The sequence below is a fragment of the Macaca fascicularis genome, chromosome 7 (assembly GCF_037993035.2).
Source record: "Macaca fascicularis isolate 582-1 chromosome 7, T2T-MFA8v1.1".
In the NCBI taxonomy this organism is placed as follows: domain Eukaryota; kingdom Metazoa; phylum Chordata; class Mammalia; order Primates; family Cercopithecidae; genus Macaca; species Macaca fascicularis.
The window spans coordinates 128918379-128932992 of NC_088381.1; the positions used below are offsets into that span (position 1 = coordinate 128918379).

The window sequence follows — 14614 nt, forward strand, 5'->3', positions numbered from 1 at the left end:
TTCTTTCTTTCTTTCTTTCTTTCTTTCTTTCTTTCTTTCTTTCTTTCTTTCTTTTCTTTCTTTCACAAATGTTGTCCCTTTCTCCAAAAGAATAAGAATCTGCTTTATGCAGCTGGCACCAGAACTTCTCTTAGTAAGGGAAATATCCTTAATGTATTTTTCTTTGTGGGGGTGGGGGGAATGTCTTGATAAGTCATTTAGGTATGAAAGGTGAAATCTTACACAGTGGCACAGCAATGTGAATGTACTAAATGCCTGCTAATTGTATACTTTAAAGAGGTTCATTTTATGTTAAGTGAATCTTGCCTCAATCCAAAAAAGTGTGACCCTGTAGAAATGGTTGGCAGGAGGAGAGGAAGTGAGAGAGATAGCTAAACTACTCTGTGTAAAAGAGAAAATGTGAATTTGGGAACTGGAGAAAAGCAAAGGGAAAGCGGCAGAGAGTGCTAAGCCAGTAGTGGGAATCTAGAGGAAAAGTGGCTGACGGGCATTTTAAGAACAGAAACATTTAATATTCACTTTTAATTTGCCTGTCTCTGTCTCCTGAAACTAATAAAGTCAGTCAGTAGACACAAAAATACCTTGTGTGAACAGAATTGTGTATGTAAACCCTTCTTACACCTACATGTGACGGAACACATACAGCCTTATGCTATATCCAGGTGATCCAGAAACCTCAAAAAGTGAAATTCAAAGGCAGAGATGGCCAAGAAAAAATGTAAGCCACCTGCTTCCTCCCAGAGTCCGTGGGCACATCAGGAAGGTTGTGGGACGATCCTCATGAGGGATGTGATTGAACCAACTTATGCTAACTCTCAAAGTTTATTGAGACTTTCCTTGACATCTCATTGGCAATATATTGTCATTTCATTGAGTAAAGGGCTCATTATTGACTAGTCATCAATTGTACTTGTAGGGAAATGCCTCTTTTTAAAGACAAGAGACCAGACCTCCACAGAGGTAGATCTTGGAGGTTGGAGCAGCTCTAGAATTTCTAACATTTCCCCTTATGGTCATCTTGCTAGGTTCTCTGTAACAAAGCCTGGTAGTTCAGAAATCAGGCTCCAAGAACGTGCCTTATATCAACCTGTTTGTTTGTGTGTGTGGGTGTGTGTGGGTGTGTGTGTGTGTGTTTGGGATCAGAGCCACTCAACTTCCTTTTTTTTTTTTTTTTTTGAGACGGAGTTTCGCTTTTGTTGCCCAGGCTAGAGTGCAATGCTGTGATCTCGGCTCACCGCAACCTCCACCTCCCAGGTTCAAGCAATTCTTCTGCCTCAGCCTTCCGAGTAGCTGGGATTACAGGCATGAGCCACCACGCCCAGCTAATTTTGTATTTTTAGTAGAGATGGGGTTTCTCCATGTTCGTCAGGCTGGTCTCAAACTCCCGAGCTCAGGTGATCTGCCCACCTTGGCCTCCCAAAGTGCCAGGATTACAGGCATGAGCCACTGTACCCAGACTTCAACTCAACTTCTACGTGGATGGTGGCAGTAGGAATCAGAGGGAGTGGGGGCCCTAGGGAAGGGCACTCCCATGGAAAAAGAGTGAAGACGAATTTTATAATTCCCTGGTTTTCTTACCCAGTTCTCCAACCTGCTAAAATCTGAGAAAGTTTCGTATTTTAAATGAATGGAAGATCGGTAATCTCATAAAATAATATGACACTAATGAGCTGGCACTTCTGTGTATGGACCAGGTTCTATGCCAAGCACATTCTCATGTAGTCTGAGGTAAGCACAGTTATATTCCCCATTTAATAGATTAGAAATTAAAGTTTAAAGAGACTGTAAGGTTAAATGACTTGTTCAAGGTTACACATCCTTAAGATGCCATCCTAAAAATAGAAACAAATTTGACTCTAAAGGCTGTGTGCTTAATTACCATGTTAATAAAGTGTATCCAACTGTTGGAGGTTTTTTCTACAAAAAGATTCTGCTCATAGTAGGTACATAGTCAATATTGACTGTGTTGAAGGCTGCTTTATTCATTTAAAATGTGGCACCTAAATCTGTTCTGTTACATCAGCCAGACAGTATTTTGGCCGGCTTTGTGTCCTCTTGAGTCATGGTTCATTGCCACAGCACTGTTGTTTCTCCTTTTTTAAGTATTTCAGAGGAAATTCTGGACAAAGGGAAGGTATATGGGTTTTTAAGTAGAGCAGGAATGTGTTCCGATCGTTGTCAACTAGACTTTGAGAAAACTTGGATGTCTTACGAAACAATGTCAGAAACCCATTTCTGTGTTCTGTGACTTTCTACAAACACAATTTTTAAAAATCCAAATATAGCTTAGACTATCAGTAGTCTAATTCAGTGTTTCCCAGATTTGAAATTTCTTTTGGAACTTTAGAACATCAAAATGAATCTCGGGACATTCATAATATTGCAAACTTTTTATTTTACAAGTTGATCGAGGACATTAAACTTGCCACCTTCAATGTAAAAAATTAAGGTTATAATAAAGTATGGTCTTTTAAATTCAACAGGTTTAGATTTGTGAAAAACTTGCTACGTAGTCATTTATCTCATCAAAGACCAATGAAAATTTTCTCATAGACCAACACTTGGAAACTACCAGTCTAAATAACCAGTCTATATTCAAAAATTCAGTAAAGATTTGTTCACTTCTAATGCTCATTGACTTCAATTATCTTATAGGTAGAAAGAAGTAGATACAAAAACAGATCTTGATTACAAAATACGTTGATGACTTAGTTGACTCTTTCCCCAATCATTACTAATCCTAACCAGCGAAAAATATCTAAATAGGTTCTGGTTTACAGATTTGCAAAATTTTTGTCAACACTTCAGGATTTAGAAAAAAACACTGACAAGGCATTTTTACTATATAACTTCCTAAGTTTATATGATACTCAAAAGTCAGTAAGGATTATGCCATAATAATATTTACATTTCACAGGGAAGCAAAATACTTGGAGCCTCTCTGTGTCTTTGTCTAAAGATTTGTCATTCATTTGCATTCAAATAAATTCTTTGCTTTCATTCATCCAGAATGGTTCTCAATTTATTAGCTTACCAGACTACATAAATAGAGATGCATTCATGCATTTTAATTTCAGTGTAAAATGGCTTTCCTCAATTTTTTTTTCTACTCAACTCTCCCAAAAGATGTCTAATCACTCCCACACTCAGTTACTTAAACATTTCATAATATTGTTACTTCTATAGTAAAAAAAAGTAATTTGCTTTTAATAAATCAGAGAGCCCTACTCTAGCAATCTAGAACTTTATTCTGGTGAGAGAAAATTCTCGAATTCTATTTCCAGCCTCACTTGTGAATAGATGAGTTTCCCTGTCACAAAGCATTGTTAGGTAGGTACAGTATTTGTTCTTTAGTTGGTAAACTACTGAAACTTACAGTCCAATGGAGATGACCTCTATACAGTGCCTGGGATGGTGATACCCTGAAGGGCAGGGTGTGACTGGTGCATGTGCCACATGCACACTAGGCCATCTGTGCGTGCTTGTTGAAAGAATGACATATGTTGGTGAGTAATACGAACATTAAAAGCTCTGCTGGATAAGCTCATAGAGGTGGGGTTCACTGCCTTCTGGGTGAGTGGGGAAGACTTCGTGAAGAAAGCAACAGCTGAAGTAAAATTGAAGGATAACCAAAGTAGAAATGAGAATGAAAGGAAGATATTCGTGCTTGGAAAGAAAATACTAACACCATGTACAGGAAAACACAAGGTATATTTTGGAGATGACAGGTAAGAATTTTCCAAGAGCACAGATGTAATAACAATTTGAGAAGTAAAGCTGAAGGGTAGGATCCCGATGTGGAGAATGCTGGGACCCAGGCTGAGCGTGGACTTTACATCAAGTAGAAGTGGTAGAGAAAGATTAATTGCCTCTCTGCATTGGACTAGTGCCGTTTCGTTGTCTTCCAAAAGCTAAAAAGAAGCACTTTAGGCCTTCAAGGACTAGTTATCTAAAAACCACACTTGATTTGTTCTTAAGTCTCAGCTCCAGGGCATACGAGGAACTTTTTCTGGATTTTTGTAAAATTCCTCATGCACTCAGATCCTATTAAGACCTCTGGCATCTTTTTTTTTTTTTTTCTTTTTTTGAGACAGGGTCTCACTCTGTCACACAGGTTGAAGTGCATTGGCGCGATCTCAGCTCACTGCAACCTCTGCCTTCTGGTACTCAAGCAATCCTCCCACCTCAGCCTCTGGAGTAGCTGGGACTACAGGTATGTGCCACCATGCCCAGCTAATTTTTGTACTTTTTGTAGAGACAGGGTTTCACCATGTTGCCCAGGCTAGTCTCGAACTCCTGAGCTCAAGCAATCTGCCCACTTCGGCCTCCCAAAATTCTGGAATTACAGGCATGAGCCACTGAGCCTGGTCAAGACCTCTGGCATCTCTCTCTCTCTCTCTTTTTTCTTTTTTTTGAGACAGAGTCTCGCTCTGTTCCCGAGGCTGGAGTGCAGTGACGGATCTTGGCTCACTGTAACCTCTGCCTCCCGGGTTCAAGCGATTCTCCTGCCTCCGCCTCCTGTGTCGCTGGGATTACAGGCATGCACCACCACACCTAGCTAATTTTTGTATTTTTATTAGAGACAGGGTTTCACCATGTTGGTCCAGCTGGTCTCGAATTCCTGACCTCAGGTGATCCGCCCACCTCAGCCTCCCACAGTGCTGGGATTACAGGTGTGAGCCACTGTGCCCGGCTTCCTGCCTCCAAACTTTCACACAACCCATTCATGTTGTTTTTCTGTTTCCCCTCCAGAGTGTTTCTTCTCCCTCAAAACCTATTTCCACACTCAACCTCCTCTAGAAGGACTTACCTATGACTTAATGTAACTGCTTCATTACTCAGGAAACCTATGCTCAACATCTTGATGCTACATTTAATTTCTCTAAATGATAAAATATACAAATTCTTTATATTTGCATGTCTAACCACCCTGTGACAGCCTTTAGGAAAGGTTCCACATCTGCCAGCTCCTTTGTATCCTCCATCTAGAACCTGCCTCCCATCCCCACTTTACCCACCCACCTCAGAGACTTCATGGTACAGTGCAGTATACTTGGTGAGTGTTGATGGTTTAAGAGTGTGCCCTGAACAACAAAGGATTTCTTTGAAGCTGAAATCCTATACCATCCATGGAATGTGGAGTTTCACCTCTCTTTGGCTTCTGCTCCTTTCCCCAGCATGTGTAGAGCTTCTAGAACAGTCCCCAGCAAGAGAGGATCACTTGGTACACCTCTTTCTTATCCTGACTGTCTCCAGTCTCTGCTGTAGGCCTGTTAGTGATGATCAGGATACAGGTTTTAACATGGCCAAGCTGTTAATAACCTGAGATTGGGCACCATGAACAATAAGCATTAAAAGGCAACAACAACAACAACAAAACCTGTTAATTTTATGCAGGCTTAATTTTTTAAAGAAGTGTTTCTTCCTAACTCGCTCTTACTCTTCTTCGTCTACTTTCTCATAGCTATGACTAACAATGATAAGGATACCCACCCACTATACACACCTAATTCCATCCCTCCAAATTTGATTTCGTGTTCTCTAGAGCTGGCGTGTTATGTGACTTATTGTGGGGAGAGGCTTAGCTGAGGGACTCTGTGATGCCAAATGGACAAAGGCATACTTTTTTCTCCAGGTGCCAGCCTGGTGAAAATCATAGCACCTGCGGATTTGGAGCTGACCCTCTCCTTTGGAAATTGTGCCTTCCAAAAATATCTCTTACGCTGCCTGTACCTGCGTGCAATAGGTTTTGAGTCTTACCAACTGCAGCTTCAGGCTGAACTTGAGTTCTACCCTCATGGATGCAAATCAAAACAGAGCTCTGAATCAAGTCTGGGAAGCAAGTCGAAGTGGTTTGATTTGCATGGGGAGCTTTTGTGTCCGCGTGAAGGCAGCCAAATTCCCTAGGCTCCCCAGCCCTCCGGAAATAAGCTTTACAGGACCCGGGGCCCAGGCCCAGTCGGGTGGGTGTGATTTGAATGTTCTCTGCTACAGCTGCTGCTCCGGGCCCTGGTCACTGCTGTTGGTTTCGCTCCATTTTACTGCCTCAGAATCCCCCTGTGCATGTTAGTGGTTAATACAGCAGCCAGGAGACGCCAGACAGCTCTCGGCACCTGGTTCAAATTTAAGGCTCATTTACACATGATGTCACACACGCATTGTCAGCGCGAGGGAGGTCAGGATGGTTCATTTTGGGAAGGTTCACATTGTTGAGTCTTTACAACACTCACTGCTATTAATGCCTTAACCATCTGACTTGGATTTCGGTTTTCTGGCATGAGGTAATCCCAGGCACTAGATTTATATGCTGAATGGGAAGCCAGCAATGGTGGCTAATCATGCTGGTTTGCAGATCTGCACCTCTGGAGCCTTGGGATGGAATTAGAGGGGCACATGGCAAGTAGCAAATCATGGGGGTTTTGAGCAGGAGGGGAATTAGCCAGACCTGGAAGCAGGGGCCATAGACGGGGTGTTGTCTGAGCCAGGAAGTTTGATTGAAGAATAGAAACCAAGGTAAATTGGACAAGGATCTGGGCCCAGAGACCACAGAAATTATTCTAGTTTGACCAGTGCTTTGGGTCATTGCTTGACCCACCCTTTTGCTTGTCACCCATAGAAATCCCAGACCCATCTTTCCAGGCCCAGTGTAAGTCTCTCATGTTCCATGAAGCCTTTCCTGACCACCCATCCCACGGTAATTTCTCTCCTGAATCCCTAAGTACTTTTGTTACTGAGTGCAACTAGCTCATTTTACCCTCACAACGATTCCATGCGGAAGGCATTATTATTTCCATTTTACAGATAATGAGACAGGTTCAGAGAGGTTAAATAATGCATCCAGCATCAAACTTTTAAGAGTCAGGATGGAATCCTGGTTCCAGGCTTAGGTTCTGAACCACTGGGGTAGGCTGTGTAGAACTACATTTTCTGTGGTACGTGGTATCAGTAACATGGGAGAGACAGGCTGTGCCTCAGGAAGATGCCACATGGGAGTGCACAGCAGTGCTGTAGTGCCTCGTGTTTATCTGTAGTCCCAGGTGCCTGGCTATAACTGCAGGGCAGTGACCATCACCTCTGCTTTTCTGCATCCCCACATTTCCTAACACAGTGTTGCTCAAAGTGTGCATCAATGGATGGATGAATATTAGCACCCCCACACCACCCTCACCTGAAACATACTGAAAAGTTTGAGATCTTTGGATAACCACCCCTATCCCCTGCTGTTGTCTTCTGTCATGTGGCTGAAACTGTTAAACTGGTTTGACTGTCACAGCTCCAGTGAGCCTCCTTACTCACCGGAAATTCAGAGAATGTCTTTAACCCTGCTTTAATCCTGCTGACTACTTTGATTTTGCTTTTTAACTTGTACCAAGACCTATTGCCATGATGGGTCTCTGCAAATGGGCTTTCTTGTTCCATGAGTCTCTGTTTTAGACAAGTGAAGGGCACACTCCTTTTCACTGGCTACCTCTTACTTATCCTCCAAGAGGAATACTCACTCCCAGAACCCTTTCCTCGGGTCTCATGCCGAGGTTAGGTGCCCCTTCAGTGTGCTTCTGCAGCTGAACCCATAGTAGCATTGTAGTTTAATTCCTGTTTGCTTGACTGAGGCAGAGACTCACCTGCAGACACCTATAGGTGCCTTCCATGTTGCTCAGATGAACAGCAGAGAAGGGTCAGGCCTGCCCTGGGTTTCTACCCCTCTCCTCAAGGCCCTTTCTAGTCACTACCCACAGCCTGCTCATGACTGCAGGGATCATGCCTCTGGGCCTCTATCCATGCAGCTGCCTCTGCCTGCACTCCAGGACAGGAGCCTTCTCTGTTGTCCACTGGAGCCCTGTGGAAGGGACTCTTGACCCTATCCCTAGGGAAGTCATCTCTGAAGGTTGTTTTATTACATTGTCTCCTCAGAATGACCCTATAGACACAGTGTTTTCTCAGTGTCCTCTTACCTTTGAACACATCCAGGAATAATTGAAAAACCAGGCAATCAAATGCCCCTCTCATAAATCATGTCACTTCAGAGCAGAACTTAGAGTTTGGTTTGCAAGCCACACCAAATAGTTTGAGCTTGCCCCTCTACCATTTCCTCCTGCTCTGAGCCCGGAGGTTCACCTAGTGGACTGTAGCAATGGATTCCCTTGCCCCTGGCTTCCTGTTGGGTTCAGCCAGAGAGCAGGACCAGTGGGAGCCTAGAGGGGGAGGAAAGTGAGGTCAGGGTGTCTGCTGCCCACTCCCTGGCTGCCAGGCCACTGTGGGTAGACTGTACCTCAGGTGGCCCTGCCCATGTGTAGCCATGCTCACCAGGTTCTGGGTTCTGGAAACCTCCCCCTCCTCTTGCCCCTTCAGTCATAGGGTGGTAGCCTCCCTCATTGCTGTTAGCTTTATGCACTCAATTGTGTTCCAACTCCAAATTCGTACATTGAGGCCCTAATCCCCAGGACCTCAGAATGCAACAGTATTTGGAGATAGCATCTTTAAAGAAGTAATTAAGTTAAAATGAGGCCATTAAGCTGGTCCCTAATTCAATGTGACTGGTGTTCTTGTAAGAAAAGGAAGAGGTACCATGGAGATGTGCACCCAGAGGAAAGGCCATGTAAGGACACAGCAAGAAGAGGCCTTAGGAGAACCAAACCTGTCCACACCTTGACCTTGCACTTCCCAATCCTAGAACTGTGAGCAAATAAATGCCTGTTGTTTGAACCACCCGGTCTGTGGTATTTTGTTGTGGCAGTTCTAGCAGACTAATACAGTGGTACATACTATCCCATGGGGATTTCCCTAAATGTTGCTTATTACAGTGTGTAAGTCCTTTTGGTAAGCTTTCCTTTTGGGATGTCATCTGTTTCTTGTTGGGACCCTGATGGATATCTAGGCTTAAATGCCGACAGAAGGTTTTAGTGACAAAGGCAAGAAAAGCTGTCACTGGAAGTGGCTCCCCGCTACCAGTGTCCCCCCCATCATGTAAACCCACCTGGGTTCTCCAGTGCTACTCCAGGGTATTTCCTCTTCTTGGAAACTGAGTGACTCTGGACTGATCATTCCGTGTGAACTTCAGTTTTCCTCTTCGTAAAGCATAGGTAAAACTGCCTTTTTGGGGTATTTTGAGCCAACATGTTGGATGCAGATGTGAATTGACTGAGATAACCCAGCAAGGTTGCTCTTCTATAGCAATATTTGTAAACAATTTCATTGATAAATATGCACAAAGCATTGAAATCTTCGAAGGCAAGAAAATGGTGATGTTTACTAGGAAAGGCAGCTCTGAGTGTAGTATGGGGGAGGCTGTGCAATTTGCCCAGCAACTTTCTATGCCCTCCTCCCAAGTCCAGGAAACATTGCAAACCACAGTGCACCAGAGACAGAGACCCATGTACCAACCTATTCTCAGTCAGGTTTTCATTAGCTCTTCATAGACAACCAGTCAATCAGTTTCAACTTTTACTTCACACTCTTCTGCCGTAGAGGCCCCATACATACAACAGATGAATGGAGCATATCTTTGCCTTCTTCCTTTTCATTTGGGAATGAAGTCAAATCAGCTAGAGGCCAGAGCAATTCAGACACCTAAATAGGTACACAGTGTGCGGTAAGATGACATTGTGTCTTCTGGCTCCTAATTCCTATTTTCAATAAATGAAACTTCTCAACCATGTTATTTTCACCTGCCCAAGCTAAAACACAATCTTCACTGTCCCCATAGCTGCGAAGAGGGAGATCCTGACATAACATGTGGGGATGCTGCTAGAGCCTTTGCCCTCTCTGCAGGCTAGATTTGCTACTGGCCCTTCCCAGAGTGGGCCAAGAGACCAGGCTTCTTCCTTGGTTGGACATCTGGCCTTCCACAAAATAGAGTTCTCCCCTGGGAGGATGACGCCTCCAGGGCAATAGGAACACTTTTTTGTTAGCTCATTACTATCTCTATTCAATTCTGTTCTTGTGGGTGTGAAAAGCTATTGGGGAATGAAATAGCCTTGTGGGCTAGACAGGTGAAAAGGGAATACAATCTCAGCATGTGAAGGTCTAGGAAGAGTGTCACTTCAACTCTTAAAAAAAAAGCCAGACAAACTGCAAGTTTACTACTTTTTTTGGACCCTCAAAGAGCTGAGGTCACAGGGCGACCAATTAGCCTAAAAATCTAAGGACCAGTGGGGGCCTATGAAGAAGCATGGGACACAAGCCCTTGCTTACCGGGGCAGATGTAGCCAATAGAAGAACTCAGCAGGAGTAGGTAAAGAAATGGTGGGGAATGAATGAGGACTGGTGAGAGTATGGAGCCCCTGGGGAATGCATATACAGAGGGAGTTTGCACCTTCTTGGAGACTTTTCTCCATGGACTCCACCAGGTAGTGTATCCCACCAGAAAAGACTGGCCAAAGTCCTGAGAAAGAATCCCTCACAGTGCAGGTATGGGGGAAAGGGAAAATAGCCACTGCAAAGGGGCATGAACCCCACCCTTTCTCCTTTCTGGAACAAAAACCTTAATCTACAGAAGAAAGGGAAAAATACCGTTTCCTTTAGACTGCTGGCAAAACTTAGGGAAGAACAAAAACAGAACAAAACAAAACACCTCTCTGTCCCGAGGAAGGGGCAGGAATACAGAAACAAAAACTAAGAATGTACTGCCAATAAATATACTCGAGAAGAAATGTTTAAGAAGTTCTTCAGGTGGGAGAAATGTGAAACAAGATCGAAATGCGTAACAAAAGACACAAAAATATGAAGAGCACTGGAAATTGATTAATGAAGCTAAACTAAGATACATGTAAAATGTTTAAATGATCTTAAAAGATAAATGACTGTCAAGAGTAAAAATAGTAGCAATGTATTATGTGTGTATGGGGTAGGTAAAAGTAAAATGTATTGTAACAATAATACAAAGGTTGGGAGGGAGGAATTGAGAAGAAACTATTTTAAGATTCTTACATTATGAATGAAGCAGTACATTATTTGAAGGTAGACTCTGATCAATTAAAGATGTATTGTGTAAACCCTAGGACAACAACTAAAAAATTTCTAAAGAGGTGTAAATCAAATAATGGAGATAAAATGCAATCATAAAAAAGTGTTCATAAGTGTAGGAGTCAATGAAATTGAAAAATAGAAAAACAATAGGGAAAGCCAATGAAACCAATACCTATTTCTTATAAAATATCAATAAAATGCATAAGCCTTTAGCCAGACTGACAAAGAAAAAATAGAGGAGACACAAATTACCAATTTCAGCAATGAAGAGGGAAATTACTACAGATCCCATAGATAATAACAAGATAATAAGAGAATGCTATAAGCAACTCTATGACCATACACTGGACAACAGAGATGAATGAATTTCTTAAAAGATACAAATTATGAAAACTCACCCCAGAAGAAATTTTAATAGTGATATATATTAAAGAAATTGAATTGTACTTATAAGCCTCTGAAATATTCAACAGTTAAAAGAACAAACAAATTAAGAAAAGGTCTAGATATTTCAATGGAAAATTCTACCAAACATTTAAAGAGGAACTAGCACTAATTATGTATGATATATTCTAGAAAATAAAACAAGGGGTAACATCTCAATTCATTTTATGAGGCCAGCATTACCCTGATATCAAGACAGATAAAGACAGTTTCAAAAACTATAGACCAGTATCTTTCATGAGTATTGATGCAGAAATACTCAACAAAATATTAGAAATCTATGAAAAGAAGAAAACAACATGAACAAATGGGTTATGCTGTTAAAGCAAGTCTGATTCCGTTTTTTTTAAATTAATTTTTAAAAAATAAAATAATTATTCCATTATATTAACAGGCTAAAGAAGAAAAGCTGCATGATTGTATTAATTTATGCAGAAAAGGCATTTGACAAAAGTCAGCATTCATTCATGATAACTCTCAGCAAAATAGGAGTTGGAAATTTCCTCAAGCTGATAAAGGGCATCTAAAAAAACAAAAACAAAAAACAACCCTACAGCTAATATTATACCTAATGCTGAAAGACTGAATGTTTTCTCCTAATATTAGGAGACAAGAATATCCTCTCATACCACTCCTATTCAACATTTTCCTGAAAGGCCTAGCCAGTGCAATAAGGCAATAGAAAGAAATACAGAACATACAGATTGGAAATGAAAAAAATGAAACAGTCCCTACTCACTGACAATAGGAATGTTTATGTAAAAATACAAATAAACAAACACCCCCAAACTATCACCAAAACACCCGACCTACAATTAAAATGTGAATTCTTAATCATAACATGTTATGAATGTCCAACCTTCCGTGTGTGTGTGTGTGTGTGTGTGTGTGTGTATGTGTGTTTGTGTGTGTGTGTATTTATGGAGTTATCGTTCTTGCTTTTTGACTATCCAGCATTCAAACATTATCTGTATTGAAGGAGAATCTCTAAATATATGTCTTTACCAGCAAGCTAAAGGGACCAGATAGATATTTCTTCTCTCTGTTTCATGGGAGGTATAACCATATGTCTGAGTCTTGACTGATCAGGTGCTCCCATGCTGGGCTCAAATTTCAAGGAAGTAACAACATTATACAGGAGGCTGTTGGAGATTTCTCATGAGGACAGCTGACTCGGGAGTCCCTCAGTGTAGAAGTTTGTGTCCGGGGATGGTGGGATTTTGTTATAACACTACGAGGCTGGACCATGATATGAGCTGACTATGCTCTTGGTTGCCTCACCACCCTTTGTTCCTGTCCTGTTGCCGAGCCTAGTTCACCAGCCTTCTTGTTGAGTCTATAAGCTACCTTCTAATAAGGCTATTTTTCTACCTGATATCCAGAGTTTACTCCTTCTGTTGTTATCAACAATGTGTGTGTGTGTGCGCGCGCGCGTGTATGTATTAAAAAATGGGAATGGGATTATACTGCTTATATTGTCCTGTTACTGTATTTACTTAAACATATATACTGTCAACATTTTTCCATGTCCATAATGTTGCTCTATTTAGTCATTTTAATTATTGCCTGGCATTAACTTATAGGTATTTATTGTAATCTGTTTAACCAGTCTCCCATGACTGGACATTTAGGTTGCTTCTAACATTTGTTTATAATAAACAGCACTGCTAAGCATATCTATACATATAAATCTTTTGGATTTTGACTAATTATTTCCTTAAAGTTCTACATGTAGAATTGCTATATCAAAGGGTAGGTACATTTTTCGGGTTTTTGATTCATACTGCCAAATTTCTCACCCTCTCCCTCAAAATACTTGTGACAGTTTATACTACCATTAATCATATGCCTGTATGACAATGTTGATTTCCATGCATACTACCAACATTGATTATTATCTTTGTGAAATTTTTGAGTTACTACTTGTGTTCAATGACTTTGCAAATATTTGTTAGCTGTTTGTAATTATTGCTTTGTGAGTGACTGCTATTGTCTTTTGTTCATACTTCTTTTGAGGGAAAGGAACATACTTTTCTATTGAATTTATAAGAGCTCATATATATATGTGTATGTGTGTGTGTGTGTGTATATATATGTGTATATATATAAAAAATTATTTTTTTGTTTGTTTTTGAGACAGAGTCTCTGTCACCCAGGCTGGAGTACAGTGGCATGATCTCGGCTCATTGCAACCTCCACCTCCCAGGTTCAAGTGATTCTCCTTTTATATTAAGGCATCTATCTGTCTAACATCTATGGACCTATGCCTCATATATTTTAAGGTATAACGGCCATGTATATTGCTATTTTCCCCCAATTTTTATTTGTGATTTTGCTTTGTTTATTCCATTCTGATTTTTTCCCCATTTGTATATAGTCTATTAACAATCCTTTATAGTTTATGTCTTTGGTTGATACTTCAAAATAACTTTCCCGTCCCAAAATGGTAACTGTATTTACATTTTTTACTGGTACTCTTATGCTCTTATGTGTTTTTTTTTTTCCTAAAATAATCATATGGAACTAATTTCGTTTTAAGGTACGAGGTACTAGCTAACATTTTCTCCAAAGTTACTAAATTCTTAAGTATGTTTGAATTTGTGAACTCTGTATTTCTGAACTTTTCTTAATGTTTCCTTAATCTATGCTAGGGCTAAATTATTCAATTAATTAAACAATTTCAAGAATTCAGAAGTTTTAATATTTGATGAGAAGTCTGCAGCCTTGGGGTAGAATGTTGTTGCTTGTTACTTAGTGCTGGGGGGGAATCGGGGTGCCCTTGATCCTAATGCACTCTCAGGCTTGGGCAGGCCCTGTATGCCTGGATCTCAGGAGTGAGGCTTTCTCAGAAATCCTGCCCCTCCTCCTCCTGTGGCAGCTGAAGCCTGCCTTGTGTCATGTGCAGGAGAGAATGTCTGGATCTGGGGCTCAGGACTGTTTCTTGCCCCTTCCCCAGGGATCAAGGGTGTTTTGGCTTTCCCCTCCCCATAGCTGCAGTAGGTCTTCACCTGTGCCCTGACCGCAGCAGGCTGTACTGTCCCTCCCCGGTGGCTTAGGTGGGAGGAGGGCATGGGTGTAGCCTTATGCCTTTCCTTCAGCAATGTCGCCCCTCTTCCCTGGGCCTGCATCGTGCAGGGAGGCTTCTTTGCTCTCCCACCCTGTCTTCAGTCCTTTCTCAATCAGTGGGTGGAAGGGAGTGGAGAAG

At 41.5% G+C, this 14614-nt stretch overlaps 1 long non-coding RNA gene across 1 annotated transcript in view; it reads left to right on the top strand.

Annotated features, from left to right (window-relative positions):
• The first annotated feature begins 1158 nt into the window (after window positions 1–1158).
• Window positions 1159–14614, top strand: part of LOC102131937 (uncharacterized) — a 37084-nt gene continuing 23628 nt past the window's right edge. Inside the window, exons 1-3 of the long non-coding RNA XR_012415842.1 lie at window positions 1159–1728; window positions 4095–4213; window positions 13550–13691. This is a non-coding gene — a long non-coding RNA (uncharacterized lncRNA). The remainder of the gene's footprint in view (window positions 1729–4094; window positions 4214–13549; window positions 13692–14614) is intronic.